Consider the following 11,141-nt stretch of genomic DNA (forward strand, 5'->3'; position numbering starts at 1 on the left):
TTATCTTCTTTCTCTTTCACGGATGTACATCTGGCCTTAATTCAGATGGTCTTTTGACTTAAGAAGTATGAACCTACAAATGAGCTTTAATAGCGCCACAGATTGCTAAAGTCTGGGAGATGACTTGCAAGACTAATAATTCCTCGTTTGGGACCTGAAACCACCAAAGAATTATGTGAGTTGGTATAATACTTGTCTCCAACAGCTCTTTTCGACGGTCCCATTACTGCTCCTGTAGCAGGCCAGGAGGAGTGGCAAGGCTTCACCTCTGCGTGGGTTTGGGCAAGCCGCTTCCCCCCTGCTCCCCCACCCCCACCCCCACCCCCGGCCTGCATTCCCTCAGCTGTAAAAAGATAAGAGTTGAGCTAAATTATTTCTGAGATCCAAGTTTAAAATTCTATGAATCTGAGATTCAATTTGACCAGCATTAATTTAAATCCACTAATGATAATGAACCCCTAGACATCCCCACAAAGATGAGAGATATCGGTGACTTCAAGTACTTTTATTTAAAAGGGAAACATTCATTAGAATATAATCCACATACAGAGAGTGCACGGAGGTGTACGGCTTGATGAATTTTTCCCAAACTGAATGTACCTGTGTCACCAGCTTCCCGATCCACAGACAGAACCTCCCGGGCTCCAGCAGACACGTGTCTCGTACTCCCTTTAAGTCTGAGCTGCTTCCTCCGTGCTCCACAAATAACAGATCTTGGCTCTATAAGTAATCTGCCTCCAAATGTGTTACTTAGGCAAACTCATAAACAGTTCGCACCTGCATTGTAATGAACAATAGGATCAAAACAAGTGATTTCAGGGAACTAGAAGCGATCCTTTATTACTCAGAGAAAGAGGTTGTCAAACACAGAAGAGGTACACAGGAGTCCAAATAAAAGGAGTAATGTCTTAAAACGTGGCAATTGTGGCAGCGGTCAACTCTATCGATTGAGTGTTCCTGCCTAGATGTGGAAATCAGTCCATTACTGAAAGGAAAATTAGAGCAATCAGACGCATTTCCCCTACACACACTCACACACACACACACACACACACAGTTCATTTTGGTTACCAAATCTAACCTCTCCTTCCTTTAGAGAAAAACAAATGTTTTGGGTTTCGCAAGTTCTATAAATTCACACAAACAACATTATAAACACAGAATAACATCTATAGAAATTTAGCTGTAATTCCCATGCCAGCTGGTTGAGGAGCCATTGACAGATCTGTCTTATTTTCACCGTGGAAGTGAATTGTGGGGCCTGATTCCAGGCCTGGGATGGCCCAGAGGTGCGAGAAGGGGGATGTCGGCTTTCCCTGGGATGTGTGGAGTTCTCTCCTAGGGTGAGGGGGGGATAGGAGCTTTCAGTCTGGAAGGGGCTTTAGAGAATGTGCAGTGCAAACCCTCCATTTCAGAGATGAGGAAACCAGGCCCGGAATGAAGACATGGGCTGGCTGGGTCCCATAGGGGGGGCTGGTGGGGGGTCAGGGCCCGGCCCCCCTGCATTCCTTTCTCTCCAGCACCTTGCTGCCCCTCAGCTGCCTGCCCCAGCAGCTCTGGGCTGTGGATTATCTGTGACCCCCCACCCCCCACCACAGCCCCAACAGCAGGGGAGACAGAAGGAGCCAGGCCTGTGCCCACAGTGACTGTCCCCCCGGCCCGGCCCTCGGCAAAGCGTGCTGTCAGCCCAGGTGAGCTCTCGCCTTCTGCCCCTGTTGGGCAAGCTGCGGGCTGCTGAGGTAGCCCTGTCCCCAGTTCAAGCAACGCCATCGTCATCCATCCACGTAGGCCCCCCCCCGACCGAGCGGAGGTATCCTCATCCCGGCCCCCATTCCCAGCACCTTCCTTCCTGTGGGTGCCCACCCTAATGAATTTGACACACACACATCCCTGAATGACCGTGTCCTTGTAAAATGTGTGGTTTGGCTTTGTGGGTGTCCGAGGCTTCCCAATGACATCAATGGTGTTATGCTACAGACTTCTTTCTGCTTCTTTTGTTGTGACTCACCCCTGGATTTTTGAGCCCTACCCCTGGAGCTATAAGTACACCCAATCCATTGCTCCTAACTGCTGCAATGAAGCCCTAGCTGCACAGACCACGTGAGGCTTTACTCTGCTAGCAAACAATGAATTTGGGGGGAGTCCTCCCAGCTCTCCTCCCGATGATCTCTTGCTGCCTGGTCACTCAGATACCTTGGCCCTGTCTTTTCCTGTCCTTTCCCTGTGTGACCTCTGGCAAACGGGTTAGCCATTCCATGTTTTACCGAGGATTAAAATGAGTTTTTAGGATCATTTAACAAGGATCTAAATGAGCATTTAGATCAGCATCTGGCATATAGTAAACGCTCAATAAACGTTAGCTGTCTGTGTTACCACTCACCCTACTGCATCCCAACACAAACTCTCTGCTTTGTCCCCAGGTGCAGGTGATTTTCTATGCATACTCCCAATCTTTTTACTTGACTGGCTTAACCAACCAAACCTTCTGCCCTCCTCAATATCAAATCCTGCCTCCTCTATCAGCCCTTCTCACTTCCAGCAGCCCTCAGTGTCTAAACACATTTTGGACACATCACTGGACACATTTTGCCCATATCATTCTTTTTTGGTTCTTGCTTGTTATCTTACCTCAGTTTACTATGTAACCCAAATAAAACCTAGAGCTTCACATGGCCTATTCTCAGCTCAGGGTCATGTTCAGAAAAAACACAACCCAACAACTTTAATTACGACTATTTCAATTCTTTGCTCTACCTCTCTAGCAAATGTTAAAGGAAAGAGTGAATTATAGGTGCACAGCAGCACCACCAAAAACAAAATAAAACAAAACAAAGCCTACCTCTCTATCTCAGCCTCTCGCAACTTCTCCCAGATGGAAGGCAAAAGTTCTCCATTGGCTCTCTATTCTCATATTCCTTTTTGCTTTTCCCCAAACTGGAAACGACCACCCACATTTTCCTTCTGCTCAACCACCAAGTTGGGTCGGCTTAGATGAGTGGAAAGAGGGCAATCTCAATTCTCCCGGTCCTTCCTCCCTGTGAATGGACAGGCACAGAGACCCCTGTGAAATCTAATTCTATCAAATTATTTCTCTGGAAATCTTATGAACATAACGCTCTGTAGTAGTCTTGCGGTTTGGGTAAGATCAACTGCAGCTCCAGGCCCACAGGTGGGCCTTAACAGGCAAAACCACTCAGCATCATCTCATCCATGAGGCCAGGGTTAAGGGATGGGCCTGGGCTACTGGTCCCATGGCCTTCTCTGTCCATAGTAATTGGTTAGTCCAATCCAAGTGAACTCCAGAACTGACTTTATGTTGGGGAGACGGGAGCCTATCTTGCCCCGATTGGTGTGTTATGCACATACAAGACCTGAGGCTGCCACAGCCTTTTTTTCGCTATAAGGGAAGCCAGCGTGTGGAGGAAAGCAGAACATGGAGAATTGTAAAGATGGAGAAATCAAAACCCTGACAGAACTGTCCCTAAAACCTGCAGCATCTTGGGATTTACTGAGTTACCTTAGCCAATAAGTACTTTTTGTTGTTTAAAACAGTTTGAGCTTGGTTTGTTATTATATTGCAGCCAAAGGTATTCCAAGCTATATAGACCATCACGTTAATTAACCTCCCCTCCTTCAATTTCTTCTTTTTTTTAAAGATTTTATTTATTTATTCATGAGAGACACAGAGAGCAAGGCAGAGACACAGGCAGAGGGAGAATCAGGCTCCATGCAGGGAGCCAGACGTGGGACTCGATCCCAGGACCCTGATATCATGCCCTGGGCCAAAGGCAGATGCTCCACCACTGAGCCACCCAAGCATCCCAAAAAAGGATTTTTTTTTTAAATAACCTTGCCTCATGGGATTTTTTAAAACTATGTACACCTCACAGGATGACATGAAATACCACATATAAAGTGTCTAGCATGATACCTTACATGTAATAAATAAGCACTTAGTAGATGATTTTCTTTTCCATTCCATTTGCCCCTAAAAGGATTGGCAGTTTCTGGGGTGCCTGGGTGGCTCAGCTGCCTTAGATTCAAGTCATGATCCCGGGGTCCTGGGATCGAGTCCTAGTCAGGCTTCCTGCTCAGTGGAGAATCTGCTTTTCCCTCTTCCTCTCCTTCTTGTTCATGCTTCTCTCTCAAATAAATAAATAAAATCCTTTTTAAAAAAGGATTGGCAATGAATCCCCACTAGTGCTGGTGTGGCTGGAAGAGAAAACACAGAAGAGTCACAGCTCCCACATAGATCCAGCATGGGATCCTCTTGCAAGAAGAATCACTCCTTTGCACTCACTCTTTTACTTGGGGAAATGGGTAGAAGATTCTTAAGTAAAGAACTGCTTTTTTTTTTAAAGAAAAATTTTTGTTATGGAAAATTTCAAACATATGTAAAATAGATACTCCCCACTTACCTATGTTCTACATTCTTTTTAAAGCAAATCCAAAACATTACATCATTTTTTTCAGGAAGTATTTCAATACATCTCTAAAAGACAAAAACATATTTTTAAGCATAACTATATTGCCATTCCACACCAAAAAACTAACAATATAAGGACAAATTTTCTGCATTTCAGTGTCCAGACCTGGTCACTGTGTGCTGTCAACATGTTTTACCATCACCTAACAAGCAGACGGTAAATAAGACTGACAAGGAATTTCATTAGATGAAAATTAAAGGATTCAGCCACAAAAAATAAATTTACTACCCCTGGAATAAAGCCTTAAGAAAATCTCATTACCAAGTTTTAAAACATGGAAAAAGTAATGTGTTAAAAATTAATCTGATTTAGGGATAATGATAGTTGTTTGATAAACTGTCAATGAAAGACAATATCTCTCTCCAAACAATGTATTAGAATTCTCCCCTGAAGGTACCTACCTAATAGGATGTTTGCAAGGATTTCCTAACCTCAAGAACACTCTATCAATATGCCCAGCCCCCCTCATTACCCAACCCCCCAGGCTTGGTGGATGAAGCCGTCTTGCCCCGGGGTTACTTGTGCACTCAGTCTAGTGTAACTGAAATGTGATGGAGGGTAATGCATATTCCTCTCATTTCCCCCAGCCCTGGGCATCTGTGTTAAAAGAAACTTCATATTCTGGTTGTATTACCATTCTCCCAGATGGGTACTTATTTTAGGGGGAGAAAAAAAATCTTTGCTTTCTTGTACCTTTTTAAAATGTAAAGCTGAAGAGCTACTCATCTTTATTTCCTATCCTCGGGAAGCTTGCTTTATAAACTTGGGGGGTTTCACATTCTTTTCCATTAGAAAGGGTATTACTTTGCCTTGAAATAATTTTCTGAAAAAAATCATTTGGGATTTTTATATAGCTATGATGTACTTCTCATTTCTTAATTTCCTTCTTGAACATGTACCTGTTTTGATCTTTGATTTCCTTTAAACTTACAGTGAGGCAAATGTATTCTCTAACCACCACCTTTGATGCATCCCAAATTATACCCCTTGGAATTGCTTTGGTATTATTCATTTCAAAATGGTTTCTCAACATTTCTTGAATTTCATTTATACAGGTAAAGTCTTTAAGCAAAAGGTTATTTTGGGGCCAGTGCTCACAGAATCCTGAGCTTACTCAGCCTCCTGAGATGACTTCCTTTGGAATCAGCCCAGGAAAGAGCTCGGGCTGAGAGCTACAAAGCGCAGCAGAATGGGCAGAGAATTAAATATATATCTGAATGCATTTGCACTTTAACAAAAACTGAAGTAGAATGACTAATTTTTTTCCAAAGACCTATTAGACTGATATGTTTGTTTATTTCATAATTTAATCTTTCAATTGCAGATTTAACATCCAATTAAGTCCCCCTTTTAAAACAACACTCGCTTCAGAGAATAATTAGCATGTTAAGAAAAGAAGCTTGCTCATTATTTGGGGTCTGTATAGAGCTCAAGCAACTGCATGCAGTCAACCTCACTGAAAAGATGATTTCCAATAGCCAAGGAGATGATTGGTGAAGTAATTATGTTATTTAAGGCCCTTCTCTAGCGCTGAAAGATGAATCACATTTGCATAGGTGAAAACAAAGCCTCAAATGGGAGAAAATAAACCAAAGTTGTTTTGCAGAAACAAAGAAAAATAGTGCTTCAGTGGCTTCTCCTTTTGAAACATTTTCTTGTTCTTGCCAATCTATGCAGGCTAGAAACCAAATCCTCAGCGGGGCATCAAGTGTGACCCTGGAATGTCCCTGAGGCTCCAGGTCCCCACAGAGTAGCTACAACATCAGTATAATCCTAAGTAAAGGTGTGTTCTGTGATATAGGAACCAAGTGTTAAAGGACAATAAATAGCACACCCACACTCCCAGCAGCTCTATTCACAATAGCTAAAACACGGAAGCAACACAAGTGGCCATCAGCGGATGGATGGACAGACAAAATGTGGTATATTTTCCACATTAAATTTCCCACATTAAAAAAGAAGGAAATTCCAACACATGCAACAACATGGATGAACCCTGAGGACATTATGCCAGGTGAAATAAGCCAGTCACAAAAACCCAAATACTCTATGATTCTTCTTAATTGTGGTACCTACAGTAGTCAAATTCATAAAGCCAGGAAGTAGAATGGCAGCTGCCAGGAACTGGGAGGAGGAGGAAATGAAGAGTTCCTGTTCAATGGGACAGAGTTTCAAAGTTCAAGATGAAAAAATTCTGAGGATGCATGGCTGTGATGGGAGCACAATGATGTGAATGTACTTAACGTCGCTGATTTGTACACTTCAAAATGGCTAAAATGGTAAACTTTTTGTGCATATTTTACCATAATAAAAAATGCATGTTAAAAAAAGGCCAAAAAAAAAAAAAAGTAGGACTTAAGCAGACAGACAACCCTTCTAAGGTATCACTGAGGGGTGCCACCCATCTGCAGGGCTCCCCACAATATCTATACTCCCACCCATTCCCTTCTAGCTATAATGTTGACAGACATTCCCAGGGGACAGGGTAATTACTTGAGATCGGGGAGGCATCAAGGGTGTGCCAGCAGTGTGGTTATCCAGAGCTCCAAATTTGAGGTTTGACGTTCTATGGCTGTAGTCTTGATAGTCACAATTATTTTATCTTTGAGTTTATGTTTTGTAAGTGAAATACAATGAGACAATGGAACATGTGTTGGGGGCTTAAAGCCGGACTGACACAAGGTCTGACTTCCTACTGCCCCCATACCTCCCTAGGACAGGTCCTTAGCACCCAGTACCCCCTCCCCTGGCCCTGCCCCATGACCACCACCGTCTCTCTGCTCTGCCCCACATTAGGGGGTGATTTGCCCACCCCTATCCAGCACATAGCTGTACTGGAGTATTGTTTGCAGTACCCTTGAAGGGTCCCTTCTTCCTGTAGTGGTGGGCTTATGGGGCTTTCTCACCCTAGGCCTAGAAATGGAGCATTGGTCCAGCAGCTTGTGGGAGGGGGAACGAGGCAGACATCAAGCCCCTGGTGTCCTGATTGTGTCCCAGGTCTCCTTCGAGACTCTGCACTTGCTCTCCTGGGCCCATTCCATGCCTGGGAGGCTCTCTCTCTCCACTTCCAACCTTCCTGGCTTGTGTTTGTCTCCCCTGGTCAACTGAAGGCATCCTTCAGGGACAAGTCAGGAAACAGGAATTGTGTAATTTCAGTGATTCTGCATACAAGTTAAGTGCTCTTCTGTTTACATTTAAAATATATATTGTACAATGTAAAGATGAAAGGTAAAATTCATGCTAATAATTTTAATTTGTCTTTATTTAAAATGACATTAAAGAACAAATAAAACAACATGAAATATCAACTGCTGGAGGAAAATACTTTATATTCCAGTACCTTCACAGCACTTTTTTCCCGCTTTTTGAATGAGGGGAGTTGAATTTTTATTTTGCAGGGAACCTCACAAACTGTGTAGTGGGTTGTTTGGGGTTTAGCATTATCTCTAGAAGACCTGTTAGTATACCAATCTATTATTTTAAGAGAGAGTCAGCAAATTTTTTCTGTAAAGGTCCAGAAATGGTATCTTAATATTTTAGGCTTTGCAGTCCATTCAGTCTTCACGACAACTGTTCAATCTCCCATTGTAGCACAAAAGCACTCCTAGGCAATATAGTTATATTTCAACAAAATTTCATTTACCGATAAATGTGGCTCATGGGCCACAGTTTGCCAATTCCTGTCTTAAGGGGCCCATTCATGCCTTCCCTCAATCTTATTTATCAAATCAGTGAGGTGCTATCTTAGAAAGTAGGCATAGAACCCTGATAGGAAACATGAAGATAGGTTCTCACTCAAAAGTTCTGCTTAACCAAAAATTGTCTGGAAAATCCTGAAAAGGGTGAGCAGATTGTAGAGCCTCCATAATTCAAACAATGTGGTATTGGCATATAAATAGACAGAAAGATTGTATGGGAATAAGACCAATCACAAGTGGAAATTTAATTCAGGATAAAGGTGGCATCTTATATCAAGAAGAAAAAGATAGACTTTTTAATAAGTAATGTTGGGTTAAATGAAAAGTCATGTGGAAAAAGATAAAATTAGATCTCTTCTTCATTCAAACACAAGGAGATAAATTTCAAGTGGGTCAGAAATTTAAACGTAAATAAAACCATTCATATATTAGAATAAAATATGAATGAAATCTCCTGTAACATAGGAGTGGGGAAAACTCTCTTAGCTATGACTCAAAATTCGGGTGCAATAAGGAAAAGGGTGATAAATCTGACTAACAATTCAAAATAAAATCCTTTTGTATTTCACAAAAGCATCATAGCAAAATAGAAAAGGAAGAAGAAAAGAAATATAAGATGAAAAAACTATAATATATAAAATATTCAAAATATATAAAATTGATTAAGTAAAAACTCTGTAGTTCTACATTTGCAAAAGCATCATAGCAAAATAGAAAAGGAAGAAGAAAAGAAATATAAGATGAAAAAACTATAATATATAAATATTCAAAATATATAAAATTGATTAAGTAAAAACTCTGTAGTTCTACATTTGAATGGAAAGTATCAATATGAACTCAAAAAAATGTTTTATCTTTAAAAAAGACCAATTTATTTTGAAAAGACCAAGAAATGAAAACCAATCATCTACCAATGAACATCCCTAGTGCCCAGATTGTGGTCTTTAGATGCCATTTCCGCTAAAAAGAACCAGAAGAAAAATTTGATTTTTGTTGGAGAAAAAGCTGACTCTGGTTCTAAAGTAGGAAATCTACAAGATGAGCCTGGAACTTCTTGTTTTACAGAGAGCAAGGAACACATCAAAGACCACTGGATCCAGATGAAAAAAATTAGGAGCCAACTTGAAGAAGCTCCTAGGAGCCAAAGGTAGAACATTACGATCATCCATAAGAGTAATAAATGCGATGAATTTGAAACATCTCAAATACATTTAATCCATAATAATAATTTGCAAAGAAACTCACTGGGCACATTTAAAATGCTAAGGGAATCAACAATTGTATTTTTTATTTTTTTTAAAGAGTTTATTTATTTTATTCATGAGAGACACAAAGACAAAGGCAGAGACACAGGCAGAGGGAGAAGCAGGCTCCCTACAGGGAGCATGATGCAGGACTCGATCCCGGGACCCCAGGATCACAACATGAGCCAAAGGCAGATGCTCAACCACTGAGTCACCCACTTGTCCCAACAAACAATTTTAAATCAAACATTTATCTTGCCCTTTCTATATGAACTATACCTTAGGGTAACCAGTTGATGAGGAGTTAAAAGTAGACTTGTTAATAAATGGAGAAAGAATGACAGAATTAGGACACCACCATTTTGCAACCCCTAATGATCTAATGGATCCAGGAGATAATCATCAATGACTGCTGGCGAAGGGAAACAAGCTGACATCACGTGCCTTTTCACGGAGTACCCTGAATCTGAATCCAAGTGAGGGCCTAGTCGACATTTAAAAACAAATTCAAGGAAAATAGAATGGACAAAGGAACATTTGAAATAACACAAAAATGGAGTCAGCAAAAGCCAGACTGTAGAAAACTATGGGACAATGACCCTTTTTCTTTGACACATAAATCTCAGGAAAAGAGAGAAGGAGGGAATGAAAGAGGGAGAGATTTATTTAAGAGATAAGTCAACCATTATAATGTGTTACGCTCATTTCAAAAATGGTTCAAACAAAGAAACTGTAAAAAATAAGACAATTAGGGAAATTTGAACATAGATGGATATTTATCATATTAAATCATTATTATTTTAGTTTAGCTGTAATGATGGTATTTTGGTTACATCACAATTTTTTTCTTTTAGAGATACCATAACAATACTTATGAAGGAAATAATATGATATCTTGGATTTGCTTCAAAATTAGCATGAGAGGGGGTCCCCAGAGGGCTCAGTGGTTTAGTGCCTGCCTTCGGCCCAGGGCATGATACTGGGGTCCCGGGATCGACCCACATCGGGCTCCCTGCATGGAGCCTGCTTCTCCCTCTGCCTCTCTCTCTATCTCTCATGAATAAATAAATAAAATCTTTAAAAAAGAAAAAAGATAAAATTAGCATGAGAATAGAGGAAACAGGGGAATATGTGAATATAGAGAATATAGGTCCTGAGTGATCATTCCTGATCATCCTTGAATGGCTATATAACAGTTCATCACTCTCTACTTTTGTATACGTTTGGGTTTTTATTACATAATAAATAAAATTATTTAAGTTTTGCTTCCTTGTGCGAGGAATTCTGGTTAGTTCAAGTGTAGCAGAAGCATTCCAGAAAGCACTTAATGGATACTTACTGTATACATAATGTGGTGACACCACCTAGCCGGAAACTGCAAAAGTCCAGGTGAAAAACAACGTAGAATTACGATGGTAGCAGTGGAAATACAGAAAAGAAAAGGACAGAAAGTTGCTTCTTTATTAGGAAAAATGTTAGGCACTGTGAAATCTATGCAGACTCCAACAAAGGAACATTCATACATGTTTTATTTAATGTCCTTGGAAGGACCGATGAACAAGCCAATTGTCTAAAAAGATAATAGATTTCTCTATTTGAATGGAAGTTTAAGTTCTTTGAATTTCATTAGAATTAAATACCTTGAGAATTTACATCTTTTTATTCATTTATGTTCAGAAACCAAACATTCTATTACAATTTACAAGGTCTGC

At 40.7% G+C, this 11,141-nt stretch overlaps 1 long non-coding RNA gene across 2 annotated transcripts; it reads right to left on the minus strand.

Moving 5' to 3' along the window:
- Nucleotides 1–520: 520 nt before the first annotated feature.
- On the minus strand, nucleotides 521–10,919 carry LOC144281671 (uncharacterized). 2 transcript variants are annotated; one of them, XR_013350101.1, is made up of 3 exons: nucleotides 10,769–10,919; nucleotides 4,419–4,492; nucleotides 521–777 (listed from the first exon to the last, which is right to left on the minus strand). It is a non-coding gene; the product is annotated as an uncharacterized LOC144281671 (long non-coding RNA). The 2 variants fall into 2 exon arrangements; XR_013350100.1 differs by having other exon boundaries at nucleotides 521–3,035.
- Between the last annotated feature and the right edge of the window lie 222 nt (nucleotides 10,920–11,141).

Source organism: Canis aureus, chromosome 13 (genome assembly GCF_053574225.1).
Source record: "Canis aureus isolate CA01 chromosome 13, VMU_Caureus_v.1.0, whole genome shotgun sequence".
NCBI classification, from domain to species: domain Eukaryota; kingdom Metazoa; phylum Chordata; class Mammalia; order Carnivora; family Canidae; genus Canis; species Canis aureus.